The sequence below is a fragment of the Artemia sp. Qi Xiang Cuo genome, chromosome 10 (assembly GCF_049724085.1).
Source record: "Artemia sp. Qi Xiang Cuo chromosome 10, ASM4972408v1, whole genome shotgun sequence".
NCBI classification, from domain to species: Eukaryota; Metazoa; Arthropoda; class Branchiopoda; order Anostraca; family Artemiidae; genus Artemia; species Artemia sp. Qi Xiang Cuo.
The window spans coordinates 30,390,461-30,408,666 of NC_142803.1; the positions used below are offsets into that span (position 1 = coordinate 30,390,461).

The following is an 18,206-nucleotide window of genomic DNA, read 5'->3' on the forward strand; positions in this document are numbered from 1 at the left end:
ACGGGATCATCAATATTTATAAACTCTATTTTTGAACTGCTCCATTTCCTTTTACCTCTATATAAAACAGAAAAGCATGAACAGGAATTTTTTTTCAAAACTGACATGCTACGATTAACAACTCATTGATTGTTTTTCTAATTAGACTCATTAATTTCCATTAATGAAATTTGGGAAAACACTATTACAAAACGTGAAATATAGATCTATTTTTCCACCATTTGCACAAATCAGCAGAATTATTATGCATCACAATAAACTTCAACCCGCTAAGTGCCGTACGAACAGATTTGTAAACTCCTTTTTGCCACATTTTGTAAGCGTATTTAGCAAGTGACCGTTTATTTCTCATATTCTATTTCTTTTGTGATTGTAAAAGTAGCATAATTTAGTGTTCATTTTTGGGTTTATTTTTATTTCTCATCTTCTATTTCTTTTGTGATTGTAAAAGTAGCATAATTTAGCGTTCATTTTTGGGTGCTACGATAGCTATTTAAATAAACGAATACATTGTCGTATACATTGTGAACATTTAAAGGTCTTGAACTAGCCCACTATAATGGTGCGTTGGTCCCCTGTGTTGATTTGTAAGGATTTATGAAGCTTTCATATGTTGGCTATTTTATTTCTCCTAACACAAAAAGGTACCATGAACTGTTATCTTTGGGGTGGAGAAGTAGCGTTAGCTGCAGATGGCTTAGTGCTCGTTTGACTTGCTGTATTAATAGTATTCTCTGTTTAACCTAATTTGCTCTAAACTACAACAGTTTTAAACCATGTTTGTTCTAAAATCTTTTAACTTAATAGTTAAATATCAGTTGAATTATTCCATTGCCTAATACTCTATATAAAATAAAAAAAAACATGAACAGGAAAAAATTGTCAAAACTCATATGCTACAAGAAACAACTCCTTTATCGTTTTTCTAAATAAACGGGGATCATTAATATTTCCAATCCTTAATTTCTGAAAAAAAGCCATTTCTTAACGCCTGTATGAAAAACAGAAAACTATGAACATGAAGAACTGCTTCTAGGTACACTGAAATCAACACTGCCCCTTTAATCACAAGAATGGTCAGTTGCCCCAACGTACAACAAGTCACCTAAATAACGAGTCTGAAGAACGCTGCTGCAATCCAAAAATAAACAGCACTGCATATAATCGCGAAGGCCCGTTGACAGATTTTTTTTTAATTTTAGTTTTTTAATGTGAATAAATCTCCTGGACAGAATGATTAAGATAAATTAATAGATCCTTGTTGAATTATTTCATAAAATTCTTAGTGGTTTAAGAATAGATAAAAATGAAGAGAGCCATATTTTTGAACACAACAGCATATATGAATAGATAAGAGGAAAATAGAGATGGCTTCCAACCAATTTGAAGAAAAATCTTTATTTTTTTTTCATTATACCTAGATTTCTAACCAGAACTTTATTAATTAAAGTTGCATATTACCTAAAATAAAGTTTCATAAATTACAATCCCGAGGCGCTTTACTGACTTGATCCTATTAGAACTCCATTAGATGTACTGAACTAATCATCAATTTATTGGAAAAAATATGATAATCGTTAAATAAATAAAAGGATTACAATTCAACTTGTTGATCTTTAGTCTACTCAATCTTCAGCCATATTAAAATACAATCCACCTATTCCTTCATGGACTTCTCTAAGGGCTTCACTGTCTTAGCTGTGCTAATGGCTGCTGTATCAGTGGTAGAAAGTGAAACTGTTTCATTTTTCGGTCTTATCGTTGATTCAGTTATTCTGTAACAGCTGTGCTGAAGGCAAATAAGGTCTGGAGACGTTTCCCGACTTCTCAGCGCGAAGCCGCAATTACTGCACTACACAAAAAGGGATCGAAGGCGGTATTCGATAGCTACCGTCCTATCTAGCATAACAAATCGAAGTGAAAAATCCTTACCCGTATTATACTCCAGCTGATCAGAACCGTGTCTTCCTTAGTCATCCAAGAATACGAAGCCATTTTTCGCCTAGGGAGATCGATCGTTGACGAAATTTTTACTTTGCGTCAATTTTAGAGAGATATAAAAAAATCAGCGACATAATTCCGACAAAAAAATGTGCCAACATCGTTCTTTACTTAGGCAGCACTATTGCGCTGCCTATGGATCGTCAACGAATATAGAATTTGGCAGCGACTCGCACCAGATCTTCATTGACTTTAAACAAGTATTTAACCTTATCTGGAGAAAGGGCCTATGGTTTATCCTACTCCAGCACGAAATCCTACAAAACCTAGTCATCATTATCAAAGATCAAATAAAAGAAACAAGCTTTTTCAAATGAAAGTAATGAGCAGCATTTAAAATTAAAATGATCTGAAATTATTACGTATATGAGGGGGGTCGTCCTCTTCTCAATACCTCCCTGTTTACGCTAAAGTGTGACTTCTTGTTCCAATTATTTAAGAATGACTCCTGAATCACAAAGGCCGTTTCATTAAAACAATAAGCTTTTTTAAAAGTTCTAAACAAAAATACCATAAAGAGCGAGGTAATGAGGATAGGGCAACCCCCCTCATATACGTAATAATTTCTGTTCGTTTAAGTTTTATTGTTGCTCCTTACCTTCAGAAGAAAAAACTTGTTTTTTTATTTAATTTCTGATCGTTTTTAAAAATAATGCTGGGAAATTAGGCTCCCCCTCCATCGAAAATCCCATTCCCCCACAAAAATTCCTCCATAGAATGATCCTCCAACCTACCCCCCCCCCACCCGCTCCACCAGAAACATGCACCCTGGAAAACGTCTATATACTTACCAATAGCCAATACTATATGTAAACAATGGGCAAAGTTCATAGCTTGCAGCCCTTCCCACGGGCACTGTGGGGGGTCAAGTCATTCTCAAAGATGCAGTTATTAAATTTTTTGACTATGCTGAAAAAAAAGGTTATCTCAAAATTTTTATAGGGTGACTTTGGGGAAAAAGTGGGTGTGAGGGGGGCTAGATGCCCTCCAATATTTTGGTCACTTAAAAAGGGCACTATAACTTTTGATTTCCAATCAAATGAGCCCTCTCCGGATCCTCTATGATCACTGCTTCGATACGATCACCCCTGAGGAAACAAAAAAAAACAAATAAACACGCAACCGTGATCTTTCTTCCGACAAAAAAAATGCAAAATTCGACATTTTTGTACATAGGAGCTTGAAACGTTTACAGTAGGGTTCTCGGGTGTGCTAGATCTGATGGTCTCATCTTTATTAAGATCACTGGATGTTTCGGAAGTGTTTCCTCCTTTTTCAAAAATTGGGCAAATTTTCCCAGGCTCGTAACTTGTGATGGGTAAAATTAAATTTGATGAATTTTATATTTTTTGAATAAGCATCAAAATTTGATTCCTCTGATGTGTCTATTGTTACCAAGACTCTATTTCTTATATTTTTGGTTACTATTGAGCCGCATCGCTCCTTCCTACTGTTCGTTACCACGAACAGTATGATATATACTCTAAATATGAGAGTCGCGTCATGGCTAGTGAAGGTCTTACTGACAGCTTCCAGACGTCCGAAGGAGTCCTTCAAGTATGCCTCTTGTCCCCAGAGCTGCTTAAACTCTTCCTCACAATAATATTATCCCTAATGGAAACAACTTGTGGCACACATAGAAGGGGTACTCTGACAGACAAACTAGCATACGTCGACGATATCGACGAAATGGCCGAAACACCTGCGGTTCTACAACGTGTTGCTAATGAGGTTCTCAAAGCAACTAGTTCTTTTGTAAGGATCATAAATGCATCCCAAACAAAAGCTTTGTGCTGCTCACGAAAGCCGCAGCGTGCAACTAAACCAGACCTGAGATTTAATGGAGAGAGTACCCAGTGGGTCATCGAATTCCTCTACCTTGGTAGTCGGGTCACCATCTAAAACCATCACTAAAAAGTTAGAAAAAGAAGTCTCGCCCTCGCGAGTTCAGTTTCAAAGGCCTTATGCCAATATGTCGGAGCAAGGATTTGTCTCTACAGGTTAAGACACATCTTTTTGATACCTTTATTATCCCCATTGCAATCTACCCATGTGAAACATGGGCACTGAATGTGGATGATCAGAATCGACATGCAGCGTTTGAAACTAAATTTCTCCGCCGTATCGCCGGGGCCACCTACCTGGATCGAATCTTAAATGTCGAACTTCTTGAGTGCCTTAAAACCAAAAAACAATCCTCACCAAGATCCAGCTCCAGAAACCTTGGTGGCTCGGTCCGAGCCGTATTCAGGCTTTTTCGAGAGGGGGGGGGGAAGGGGCTAAAAAATATATTTTTCAGGGAGGGGGGTTTAAAAAAATACGGTACTCTTCTGAAATACAGGACTTATGCGAGAAGTCAAGTTTGGTTAATTCTAATGAAATAAAACAAAATAGGATGAAAATATAATAGTTTATGAAGAAATTTGGGCTATATATTTGCATATTAGGGGGGGGGGGGTGTTGGTAAAGCATAGTATATATTAAATACGTAACATAATCTAACCTAGCTACTTTTTAGTCCCCCTAAACCCCAAAAAACTGAAGCTTAAATCTTTGTGACGGACTGGGTAATATCTCAATATTACCCCCTAAACTGAAATCTTTGAGATTTCAATGCGGTCTTTCTTTCGTGTGTCCTGTATTTCAGAAGAGTACCCAAAAAACTTTCGTGTCTCGCCACCTTTCAGACCTTGTTCATCCAGCAGAAAACCGTGAGGCATACAGAAGGCATACCAACGTGTCAACGAAGAAAGATGTCCAAAGACATCCTTCAAGGACGGACCAGACTTAAGCCAGTCAGTTATTTAAACGTATATGCTGGTAACGATTATTTGAAAAACTTTAGGTTCTCACCCCCAGACAATACACCTTACAATTTTTTTTTATTGAAGTTCATGGTGCGTCCAATCCCAAGCTTTCATAAGATCTAAAAATAAAGCACCAAATCTAATGCATCATTAATAGTATTTTAAAGATAAATCATGCCTACTCCGTTGTTCTTTTTCTACGGATTTAATATTGAGTGTCAACCACTAGGTTATTGTCTTACAACAGTCACTTTCTAAATATCTGTAAGATACGCTCAATATATCTAAATGTAATAATTACATAATTACCACAGCAGAAGAGATCCAAGAAAATTTCCACAGGGATGGAGGAGGTAACTAACACCAAGCGTTATACTTTTACTAGGATTTAAATGGTGTGGATTTATTCTAAAAATATTCTGATATGAACAAAAAAACAATGCCGCTATGCTTTAGACTGTTATAAGAAGTTCTTAGTTCGAATGGACAAAGTGGCCGAGTTCCTCAAAGTGGCAGAGCTAGTCTGTGTTGGTGTGGGTCTCGCTCCAGGAAGCCTCCTCAATGCTCTCAAAACTCATTTAGCAGCTTTGGAAGGGAAAAAGCCGGGAAAAGAAGGACATCTTGTTCCGCCTGAATCTCAGGCTTCCAGGAGTACAATATCTACTCCTATTGGAACCTTTCATTCAATTAGTTTATCATTTGGCAATGCTGCAACTAATAATAATTCATCATGTGATTTTTTGGTTTCCACTTTTTATTTATTGTTTAGTTTCCCAACATTCTCCAATGGGGGGGGGGCATTGAAACCTGGTCCTTCCTGCTGATACCTATCACCACGCCAATTGAAGCTGAATTTATTGTCAATGGCTGCAATCCAACAAATTTATGTATATATATATATATATATATATATATAATTTTGTCTTTTAAGTTGCCTTCATGGGATTAGAAACTAGCATAACAAGACTAGCAACTATGCATATACAGAAATTCTGATAGACAGGACTCATTAAAAAAAATACCTTGTGCTTCTCCTCAGGGACTTGGCGCCATGTCAGCTTGCTATACTACTTGTAAAGCTGCTTGAAGGTACATATTCTTCTGGTAAAGCTTCTCATTTATTGATTTAGTTCTGGTATAAGTGTTTGATTTACGCTACAAAATGATAACTGAAAAAAAAACAAGATTTTGATGAACTGAGCTTTAACTGAACTTTAAATGAACTGAACTGAACACGATTACCTGAACTGAGCTTTAGGAGGTGTTTTAAATTCAAAATAAAAGCTTAAATATAAATTATGCATACGTTTTACGTCATAGAATATATCATTCCTTAAAAATTAGCATTTGCTTCTTTTGATATATAATATACCTAAGCTACGAAATTTATTGAAAATTGAGTAAGTGTTTTAATTACGATAATATATTTAGTAGTCATAAATTTTTTTTCGATACAATCTTACTTACAAACACACTTTACATATAAAGGCAATGTTGTGCTATAATCCAAGGCCGTATCCAGGGGGGGGGGGGTTAACCGGTTTGAACCCCCCCCCCCGAAATTTTTGACCGAGTTGAAAATAAGTAGAAAATTAGTAAAACCTAGGTAAAAATCAGTAAAATTAGTCGAAAACTGAGTCAAAAATTAGCAACCCCCCACCCCGCCGAAAAAAATTCCTGGATCCGCCCTTGCTAGAATCTAATGATAAAGGTTGAAAAGCCAAGTGAGCAGTCTTTTGTGAAAATTCTTGTTACAGTTAAATGCTCGTATTTTTTTGGATACCAGATTATTGTTCTTTCTGCTAAAAATTATTATTTTTGGTCCAGATGACTCTGATTGCAGCACGACCTGCTTATTGATGCGAAAAAGGAACCAAAAAATAAATATTTCAAATAGGGAAAGGTCCTTTTATTAGACAGTGAAACAAAAATATACAAAAGCTCTGGATATTTCGATGACATAGTCAGTCATCTTCATCAGTAGAAACTCCAGTCATAGTAGAGTAACTGTCTAATAAAAGGACCTACCCTGTTTGGAACTCTTATTTGTTTCGTCATAGAAAAGGCGGCGTGGTCTTTGAAAAAGAAGAAGGAAAAGGACCTAATCCTAGTGAATAAATGTCTCTCTCCAGCATTCTCTTCCCACCATAAATCCATAGAATTAGTCCTGAAAAAACAAACAACAACAATAAATAACCCTTACCCCAAAGAAAAAACAACAACAAAAAAACAAACCAAAATAACAAACATGCAGTAAGAAAAACTTGATTTTTGTCATTTAAGAGATGGTGTTGAAATATCGAAAATGAGGTTACCAGACTTACTGAATATGCTGACATTTTTTTTTTTCAAACAGTTCATGGTAAAGAACTGTAAGTAAGGAGCGACCCGGCTCAATAGTAACCGAAACTCTAAAAAGCGGAATTTTGATACCAATAGATACATAAAAAGAATCAGATTTTTGTGCTGATTTCAAATATATAAGTTTCATCAAGTTTAGTCTTTCAAACAAAAGTATCTTTCAAACAAAACAAAGTATCTTTCAAACAAATAAATTGTTGTGCGGAGAAAAAAAAAACTAAAAAATAGAAAAACCAGTTTCGACTGAATCTAACGGTTCGTGGTAACGAACTGTAAGTAAGGAGCGACCCGGCTCAATAGTAATCAAAACTCTAAAAAATGGAATTTTTATACCAATAGATACATGAAAAGAATCAGAATTTTCTGCTGATTTAAAAAAATATGAGTTTAGTCTTATTCATCAAAACTTACGTACCTGAGAAAATTTGCTTTATTTTCGAAAAAAAGAGGGAAACACCCCCTAAAAGTTATAGATTCTTAATTAAAATCACACCATCAGATTCAGCGTATCAGAGAACCCTACCGAAGAGGTTTCTAGCTCCTATCTGCAAAACTGTGGAATTTTGTAATTTTTTTGCCAGAAAAAAGATCATGAATGCGTGGTTATTTGTTTTTCTTTTTTTTTCTTTTTTTCCCCTGGGATAATCGTATTGTCCCTGTGGTCCTAGAATATCGTGGGAGGGCTCATTCGAATGGAAATTAAAAGTTCTAGTGCCCTTTCTGAGTGACCAAAAACAAATGGAGGGCAACTAGGCCCCCTCCCACGCTCATTTTTCCCCAAGTCACCTGATCAAAATTTTGAGATATCCATTTTCTTCAGCATGGTCTAAAATAAAATGACTATGTCTTTGAGGATGACTTAATCCCCCACAATTCCCCGGGGGAAGGACTGCAAGTTATGAACTTTGCCCAATGTTTACATATAGTATTGGTTATTGGGAAGTATATAGATCAGGGGGGATTTTTTATGGTAGTAGAAGGGGGGGAGTCGAGGGTTACGTGGGAGGATCTTTCCATGCAGAAATTTTTCATGGGGGAAGGGACATTGCTATGAAAGGGGCGCTGAATTTCCCAGTATTATTTAAAAAAAACGATCAGAAATTAAATAAAAAAAACAAGTTTTTGAATTGAAAGTAAGGAGCAACATCAAAACTTAAAACGAACAGAAATTATTACGTATATAATTGGATTCGTCCCCTAGTCAATAACTCGCTCTTTACGCTAAAGATTTTTTAGTACTTTCATAAGAGCTATTTATTCTAATTAATTGAAAGAATTCAATTAAAGAATTGAAATAAAATTCGAAATTTAGCGTAAAGAGCGAGGTATTGGCTAGGGGTGAACCCCCTAATATGCTTTTTAGAAATATATGAATATAGAAGTTCGTTAAGTAAGTGCATTCGTGAGTTACGTATATTTATTACTAATAAAAACGTTAGTAAATAAAATTAAACAACTTTCAAGAAAGCCATTTAACCAAAAAAATTAAATTAATATGCAAATTTAGTTTTAATTATTCATGTACGGTGAGCCAAAATCAAAACCTGCATTAATTCAAAAAAATTCAGAAATTAAATTAAAAAAACGAGTTTTTTTTGTAACTGAAATTACGGAGTGACATTAAATCTTAAAACGAACAGAAATTATTTGGTATATGAAAGGGGCTGTCTCTTCCTCAGAACTCTATTTTTTAAAACAATAAAAAAATTTAGCGTAAAGAGCAAGGCGTTGAGGAGGGGACAGCCCCTTTCATATTTACGAAATAATTTCTGTTCGTTTTAAGTTCTAATGTCGCTCCTTAGTTTCAGTTAAAAAACTTTTTTTTTGTTTTTATTTAATATTATCAAGATTCATATCGTCCTTTAGGAGTTCGCCCTTGTTTTGTTGGATCTTTCAAATTTATGAAGTTACGTTTTTAGATGAAGCCTAAAAAGAACGGTTGCACAAAATTGTGATTAACACCATCAAGGTACTACACAAAGGAAGAGCTTAGAGCAGTAGTAGCTTCGATCCTATATAGGAGGAGGCTGACTCCAACTCTGATAAAGTTCTACGTACCGTCTAGAATAGTCATTAGTAAAGAACATAATATATTTTGGATGTTTTACCCCCAAAGATATAAATTTTTTTTCGGAAACTAATTTGACCAGCTTCATACTAGAATAGGTTTAAGGGTATTATCTAAATTAAAGGAAAAAAAACAAAAAAAAAACAAAATGTTGGAAATTCTCTCCTCGCCCCTCCCCAGATGACATGGCCGATCAAAATCTAAGCTAGGGACGTATTTTTGTTTTGAATTTTCTCCACTGTTGGTCTTTTGGACCTGGTTAAATTGAAATCGGAACGATGGGCTGAAATTAAATCTGATGTGCAAAGAATCAAGTTCAAAACGTTAAAGAATACAAAAAAATAAGTGTTGCCATATAGCCTCCTACTCGGATAAAAATATTTTTTAATAATATTTAAAAATATTTAAAAATAAAAATATCTAAAAATATTTTTAGAAATACTACCTAAGAATATATCAAATTTACAAAGGATGGTGTTAAATGTACAATAATTTGAATGAGAAGAGATGCAAAGATACAATAGAATCTTCGTTGAATTCTTACAGTATGCATTGTCAGGTTAGAGGTCAAAAGACTTTGAAAGGGATGGAGAGAAGGAAGGGATAGAGATGGAAAGTTGGAAAGGGATAGAGGTCGGAAAGTTAATTCGTGGATGAATGTAATTTCTGGTCTAAATAGTTTCCTCGTAAACATTGCACGGAAGGGTTGTTTGAACAGAAGTTAGTTGTGGACTATTTGATCCCCCCTCTCTCCTGGCGTGATAATAACCTTAAAATCTTTTAACTATGGTAACCAAAATACTTCTTCTTACGAAAAACTCACTTTTTTACAACTATTTAAATAATATGGGATTATAAGCTGAAAAGTCTTAGAATACATTTACCTATAGCTGAGAGTCTATATTAATAGCAAACCAAAATTCTTTTTTTTTTTCATTGTAAGCATCCATTCTTATTCTTGGCAATGAAATTGTCTTCCAATTTTATTCTTTTGTTTTAGTCGACCCATAGTTGTATTTTTCAAAAGCTAAATTAATTGGACCAAGTTATTGAAATAGAACGTATTAGCCTATGACAATAATGACTTTACAAAGCAAGCCATACTGGAAGCTCCAAGACACCGAATAATAGCATTTCGCCCCTCTAATTCGGCATGAAAGTAAAATTTGACCTTCTCCATATTAAATGATAACATTATTTAATAAAGCTTTAGTGCATTGAAAAAAATAAACTCAAAGAAAAAAAAGGCAATTTCCGAGATTTATATGCATAAAATACTATAGAAAATTATCTTATATATGAGGGAGGGGGGGGTCTACAGCCCTTAGCTCTCCTCTTCACTGCATACACTTAAGTTCAGCAAATGCTTTCCGAAAAACAGTTTAGAATCCAATATATAGCGATTTGGCAGTGTTGTATCCAAACAAAACTACATGTTTAAATGGTCAAATGCTAAATTTAGCTTTTTATCACTTTGCACTTCTGACAAAAAAATATTGAACTTTCTATTAGGGTATATTTCTTGGAAAGAAAATCAAACTTAAGTTTAAAGACCATCTGGAGGAGAGAGATGTCTTGTATTCTAGTCTTTTATTTTGTCTTTTATTATACTCCTTTTATTTTAGTCTAATTTTTACCTTTCCTCTTGACTATTATTTATGTTAGTCTAATTTTTACCTTTCCTCTTGACTTTTATGCGAAAAATTACTTTGTTTTCTTTATATTTTGTCCATGTTTAATATCGAGGCTTATCCTAAATTTGAGGGGGTTGCGCCTTCGGTCCCTCGGACCTTGGCGCTAAAAAATAACTTTTGCTTAAAAATGATTCGATAATAAAAGATTTTAGGATTGTTTGCTTTTGACACTAAAAGAGAATCTTCCGAAATAGGAAGGAGAATATGGCCTTCTTCAAACCCCCATTGTAAGTGTTGAAGTTCATCTTGTTTTCAGAGTATTTCAATTTTTAAAAGCTAGTGCTTCCCTCTAAAGAGTACAGCTTTTAGAATAAGAGATGAAAATTAACTATTTCAACAAGCATCTACAATCTACGTCTAAACGAATTCCTCAAAATAGAGGAAGTCTAGGGATAGATACCCCTTCAACTGGATATTAGCATCAAGGATCTCCCACGGAGAACGTGAAGATTTGGGTTTAAAAAGGTACTTTTTGAAGCTTTGCCCTAAAATCTTGAAATAGCTATTATGTTCACAATAGTCGAAAGATCCAATTACTGTGCCTCATGGGATGACATGATCCCCACAGCCCCTGGGGCAAGGTCTTAGAATTATGTATTTACCCTTTGTTTACATATAGGTTCTATTATTGGGAAGGGGGCGTGTTCCTGGGTATCCAAAAAGGGAAAAGGTATTAAGGTGAAGCTTTGTGGAATGCCTAGCTGAACCAAAAGACACTATGTGCATCCAGATTGTCAAAACATTGTATCTGCAATATCTCAGGAGCCACTAAGGGATTAAATTGAAACGTTCAGGGCATTTTGAGGGGGATATTAAGCCAAATCAACAGACACTATGAGCATCCATGTTGTCAAAAGGACACAGCGGAAATATATTGGGAACTGTTCTAGGCGTTTACCCCACCCCCGGTCATTACACCCCCTTGAAAATACCCCTTCGAAAAATACCCCCCCCCCCCGTGGAAAATACCCCCCCCCCTCGTAGAAAATAAGGCTTTCCATATTTGAGAATTTTATTTGTGTTTTTTTTTTATTTCCGTTGGGGGTTAACATTTGGAAGAAACACTTAACTGAAACATTATATTTACTTTATACTGGGATTTTTTTTTTTTTTTTTTTTTTTTTTTTAGTTAAGAAAATTTCAGATACCTCGCTATTCATCTACAATTTCTTAGTGGCCATACCTAGAAAGAACTGTTTTTTTAATTCAAACTATCCAAATACTTTACCCCTCCCCCTTGTGTGCAAATATATAGACCAAATCATATATTTCCCATATATTCTGTCACTTGTCTTTGTCTTGTCTCGCGCTAAGCTGAAAAAAAACTAACGAAGAAACGCGGTTTGTTCTCGAGTTTTACACAGCATAGACTTGAGTGAGTTGCCCATAATCCGCAAGTACAAAAACTCCTTTCCCCTATGGAAATAAAAAAAAAACTAAACTCAAATAAAATTCTCAAATTTGGAAAGGTTTCTTTTCCACGGGGGGATATTTTCCAGGGGGGGGGGGTATTTACCAGGGGAGTAAAGTATTTGGACAGTTTGAAGTCAGAAAAGAGTTCTTTCTAGGTATGAAGCCACTAAAAAATTACAAAAGAATAGCGAGGTATAATTTTGTTAACTAAAAAGAAAAAAAAAATCCCAGCATAAGTAAATGTAATGTTTCATTTAAGTGTTTTTTCAAAGTGTTAAGTTTTTTCTCAATGACCTTTTTTCCAAGTATTAAGTACTATTATTAAGTGAATTTAGTGTATTAAGTTAAAAATTTAGGGCCAATTGAACTAAATGAACTAAATTGAAAGACACTGTGTGCATCTAGGTTGTGAAAGGGACGTATAGGCCTATGTAATATCTCAAGAACGGCTAAGGGTATTAAGCTGAAACTTTCAGGGAATGCTGAACTAAATCAAAAGACACTATGCATTAGGGCGTATCTACAATATCTCAGGAATGGTTTAAGGCATTAAGCTGAAAGATTCAGGGGGTGTTGAACTGAATCTAAAGATACAATTTGCATCCATGGTTGTCTAATTGTCACATCTGCAGAACCTCAGGAACGGTTAAGTGTATCGGGTTGAAACTTTCAGGACAAGTTGAAAGGGATTTTGAAATAAATTAAAAGTCACCATGCCCGTCCAGGTTTTTGAAAGGGCCTATATGAAATATCCCAGGAACGGCTAAGAGTTTTAAGTTGAAACTTTGAGGGGAATGTTCAGGGTGATCTGGAACAAAATTAAATAAAACTATTTGTATCTAGACACAAGGATGAACTAAATCAAAAGACACCGTTTGCATCCGGGCTGCCAAAAAGACCGTTTAAGTGATATTTCAAGAATATCTATAGGTATTCAGTTGAAACTTTCAGGGTATTATGAACTAAATTAAAAGACACAATACGCATCCAGGTTGTCAAAATGACGTATATGTAATGTGAGGAATGGTTAAAGATATTAATTTGAAGCTTTCAGGGAATAACTAAATCAAACGATGCTGCATGCATTTAGCTAATCCAAAGGTTGTATCTGCAATATCTCAGAAACAGCCGATGGTACTAAATTGGAAATTTCAGGGAATGCTAAACTAAAACAAAAGACACTATGCGCATGCAGGGTGTCAAAAGTGTATATTTGCAATATCTCAGGCATAGCTAAGAGTATAAATTAGCTTACGGGACTCGGCCAAAACTTTTTAAGAGTTTGACTAAGGGAGGCAAAGGAGAGATTATCAGGGACACTAAATGTTTGAAAAAAATATAGTAGAATCGACTCTTAGCGCAAAAAGTCTCTTTTTTTACGTTGATCTGCTCGAAATTTCAATAAAGACACCTTGATCAAAGTTTCAAAACCAAGGGAGCATATAACAAAAACAAATCTGGTTGCATTGATTCTTGACGTCCGATTTTTGTTTTTATGTTTAAAGCAACCAATCAGAACTCTTTAAGGAAACGAACTTGAAATGTATTTATTCAAGTAAACAAGCAGTTAAAATAGATTTTTATAGTAAAAATCAGATCAAAATTAGTTTCAAAATTGCGTCTGGACTGTAAATAGCAAGCCAAAATCTTAATTCTTAAAATCTTAAGTAGAGAAACCGAAAAATCGTTACTATTATTCAATTAAGAACCATCAAAAAACACATGTCAATTAGAAACGAACATAAATCAGTACATAAAAAAAGACTTTTTCCATTTTTAAGATGTTTAAAGAGCTACACTAAGCCAAGGATGATCAGGAACAAAGTGAAATAATAATTCAAACTTAAAACGAGCAGAAATTATTATCAATAAATAAATAAAATCCCAAAATGAACAGAAATTACAACGAATATCCAAACCAAACTTAAGGAACAAAATTAGGGCTAAGCCACAAAGTTAGGGCTAAGCTCCCTAACGCTTCTAAGGGCCAGAACGTCATTTGTGCTTAACTGAAAACAATATATTTTATACGTTTTTTCTTTTATAACGTTAACAAATCCAACCTAACTAAGTCTTTCAGGAATGAATATTATTATATATTAAGTATTCAGTCAACTGTCATCAGTTCTTTTCAGTAAACTTGGTTAATTTGAAGGTTGTCTTTCTATTTTTTGATGTTATGGCAAATAAAAAGGCAAATAAATGGCAAATACACATTTGCACATATGGGGGTGGGGGTTAGGTTAGGTTAGGGGGGGGGCTGAAATTCATTTCCGATATAAATGATTATTATATTCGTAATCAGCATAAAAAAGGCATTGAATGGTGTATTCACTTTATTTGAAACTCAATAATATGATTTGGTAAATATTTACCACTTTTTCTTTAGGTCCTTAAGAAAAATAAACGGTGTTCGAAATTGTTGGTTTCTCTGTGCGAAAAAGTTCTGAATTGTTACACCCATAACTTGTCACAAGAGCTGTAGAGCTCAAAAATTTGTTTTGATTTTTAAAAATTTTCTGAAACGTTTCTGAAAATTTTATGATCATCAATCAGTTTGATGTCCAGTAGAAAAAAGAAAAAAAACATGTGCTACCCCAGTAAATAAATCTGACTTTTGGCAGTTTTTGGTTTTGGATCTGTAAAATTGCATATAAAGGTCAACAGATAAACAAAACAATAGCAGATCTTTTGGTCAAATAGTATCCCTTGAAGGGGGGAAGTCCTTTTTTGAAACTGAAAAATTTAGGCTTGTTGCAAATAGCCGTTACTTTTTTTGACCAGAATTATACCAGAAATTTGAATGTCCGATAATTCTTGATCTGATCTTCTAAATTTCTCATTTGCACAGTCCCTACTATAGACCCCTTAAATCACTAGATTGTAACTATCTTGTCTTGCCTGCACAGACGAAAGATGTATTCCCCAGAGATTAGCCTGAAGGGCCTTGGAGGAACGGTGACCTAAAATCCCTCATTCAGGTTTTGACCTTGCTTTATTGGGAAACTTGTCTGAATCTCTTTTCCCTAAGGATAACCTTTGTAAAATTACAAATTCACTTTCTTAGTGTTACAGTTACTTTTGGCCCGATGTCTCCGTCTTTTGGAGCCGGATGGGGTTTTACTAGCTTCTGCTTCAGACTTTCTTGTGTCTTGCCATCCTTTGCGAACGTCTTTAGCTACTACTATTCCTTCACAAGAAGTTTTTACATGAAGTTCAACAGCATTTGATGCAGTATCCGATTCGTTGTAACGTATCCTTATAATTTTTGCCTTGACCTTTTCCTGATTCCTGAAAATGTAGGGGTACAAATATTTTTGATGAAGATACAAGGCAAATAAATCTTCCAAAATTAAGGAAGGGGTGGTATTTGTTTTTTTTCGATTTTTTCGACGTAAGTACAAAAAGAGGTATTTTTCAAAATCTAGGAGTGCCATGACACTCTGTCCCGTCTACTTCGTGCCCCAGGTCATTCTTGATTGTCAAGGCCGTATCCGGGGGCGGTAGGTGTTTTGAACCCCCTCCCCTCGAAATGTTTGTCTGACTTGTAAAAACGTAACAAAAATGGACATAAACATATTTTGTGTGCGTTTTCTGAGTTTTTTTGTGTAAACTGCCCCCCCCCCGCCTACAATTTTTTTTGGATAAAACCCCCCCGAAAAAATTCTGGGTACGGCCTTGTTGATTGTTTACTAACATTAGACCAGAGTTTGGGGGTGGCTAGAAAAGCTCCTAATGGGGTAGGGGTGGACCCTTCACGTAAAACTTTTTTTATTCATATTTGTTGAGTCACAGCCGACCTCTAAAAAACAAAATTTAAACCCACAATTACCAATTGTGTAGCGATTACATTTAATTTGATTTAGAACCTTTCAGGGGGACACCTCAATAATTGATTTTTGCTAATTACCATTAATTAACATGTACATAGATCGAAAGATATATAAGTGCATTGAAGCCAAAAATACGGCTATGAACACATAAAGAGCACAAACATAAAGTTACATCGGCGATCATCATACAAAGCACAAATATAATGAACTTGCATCAGCCATCATCAACAAACACTTAAATGAAACATACCCTTAAAAAAAGTTTTTTTTTAGACTTAAAGCAAGGAACTGCAATACAACTTAGAACTAACAGACATTAATCAATATATGTGGGAGAGAGGTGCTGCCCCTTCGTCGGCCCTGTCTCGTTACGCTAAAATTTGACCTTTAGTCATAATTCTTTAAGAAAGACTCAAACACAAGAGCCGTTGATTTTTAATAAGAAATGTTTAGCGAGAAACTTAAGACAGCCCCTCCCCCCCCCATTTTTTCTTACTATCGGCTGAAAAAATTGTGTTTTTTTAATATTTAATGGCTTAAATTTGAAATTAATGGCTTTAAAATTTAATGGCATATGGCTTTTCTGGAAGAGCCGTGACGGCGTCTCTTCACTAAACCCCATAAACTGATAGAAAAGGGTTATTCACGAAGAATACTAATTAAAGTTACAAATGACAAGAACAAGTACCTTGAGAAAATTCAAACCTGTTTTCTGCTTCTAAGACGCAATAGCCGTAATTTACCTTCGCACATAGTTTTAACAGGTTTCACTTGAAATTTCTCGATTTCTCATTGGTTAAAAATAAGGCATGGTACGCTGATATGGCTTTTTTTTTTATCCTGACCTGTGGAACAAGTTTTGTGTTTTGTATAATATTTTTTTTATTTCTTATTCTTCTAGATACTTCTGGAAAAAATTTATCAACTTTGCAACTTCGCATTGCTGCTTTAAACTAACTTTTATTAAGAAATTAATTATTTCCATGTTTGCTACCTGGTTTCAGCTGATATTACTCAGTTATTTTGAGCTGTATAAGGTAGATTACGTAGCAAGTATTTTTCAAATGGAAGTAGGGGGAAAGAATAGAGTTCTAAGTCCAGAATAGTAATAGAGTCTAAGTTTAATAGACTAAGTAATAGAGTCCAGGAGCGACTCTCCAGCATTTTCATTGGGGGGAGGGGGCAAGAAGGGTCCATAGTCAAAGGGAATGAGATTTATAATATTTTTCTCCACATTATTGAAGGGGGGGCAACTGCCACCCCCAAATGACGCCTCTGATAGAGTCTAAGTAATAGAGTTCTAAGTTTTCACAAACGTTTTCGTTTGTGAAAACGGTACAGTTTATGTGGTTTTCTGGTTTGGATTCATTCGAAACTGGTTCTTCTATTTTTTTTTCTCCGCAGAACAATTTATTTGTTTGAAAGATACTTCGAACGTAAAAAAAACCTTATAGCCCATCCCATAGTGCTTTTTACCATTAATTTTTGTTATTAATTGCGTATAGAAGATTTTAATGGGTCAAATTTTTAAATATTGTGGTCTAGAAGCATTTAATGACATTTTATAGATTTTTGGTATAAAAAAAAACAACTAACAAAAACAAAGCTTCTCAGATGAAAGGAAAAAGTGAAGGTAAAAGTATACAAAATTATTGCTTTGCAATCTATGCAACGAGGGTGGGCCTATCTTTGTTGCGCATGACTCCTAAGGAAGCTCTACAATATCCTGAAAATACTAAAAAAATCTAAAGTACTTACTTATACCGTTCCTAATGGCAGATTTGCTTCACTTTAACCCCCCCCCCCCCCTCACTAATGGAAAAATGGCCAAATTTTATATATTCATTATCTTTTTAATAGCTCAAATCTTTTCTTTTTATTAAATTAAGTATTTTATAACGTTTTATAGCCTTTCCTTTAGAAGCGGTCATGATATATGAGTAAATAGATACATATGAGTAAGATGCTCATATATCTATAAAACGAGCTTACATAACGTGAATTGTGTTATTCTCAATAGGCGTTGCTC

The 18,206-nt window shown here is 34.8% G+C and overlaps 1 protein-coding gene across 1 annotated transcript in view; it reads left to right on the top strand.

Moving 5' to 3' along the window:
• The window catches only part of Tat (Tyrosine aminotransferase), a 74,467-nt gene that overhangs the window by 17,302 nt on the left and 38,959 nt on the right, over positions 1 to 18,206 (top strand). The gene's annotated exons all lie outside the window — the stretch shown is intronic.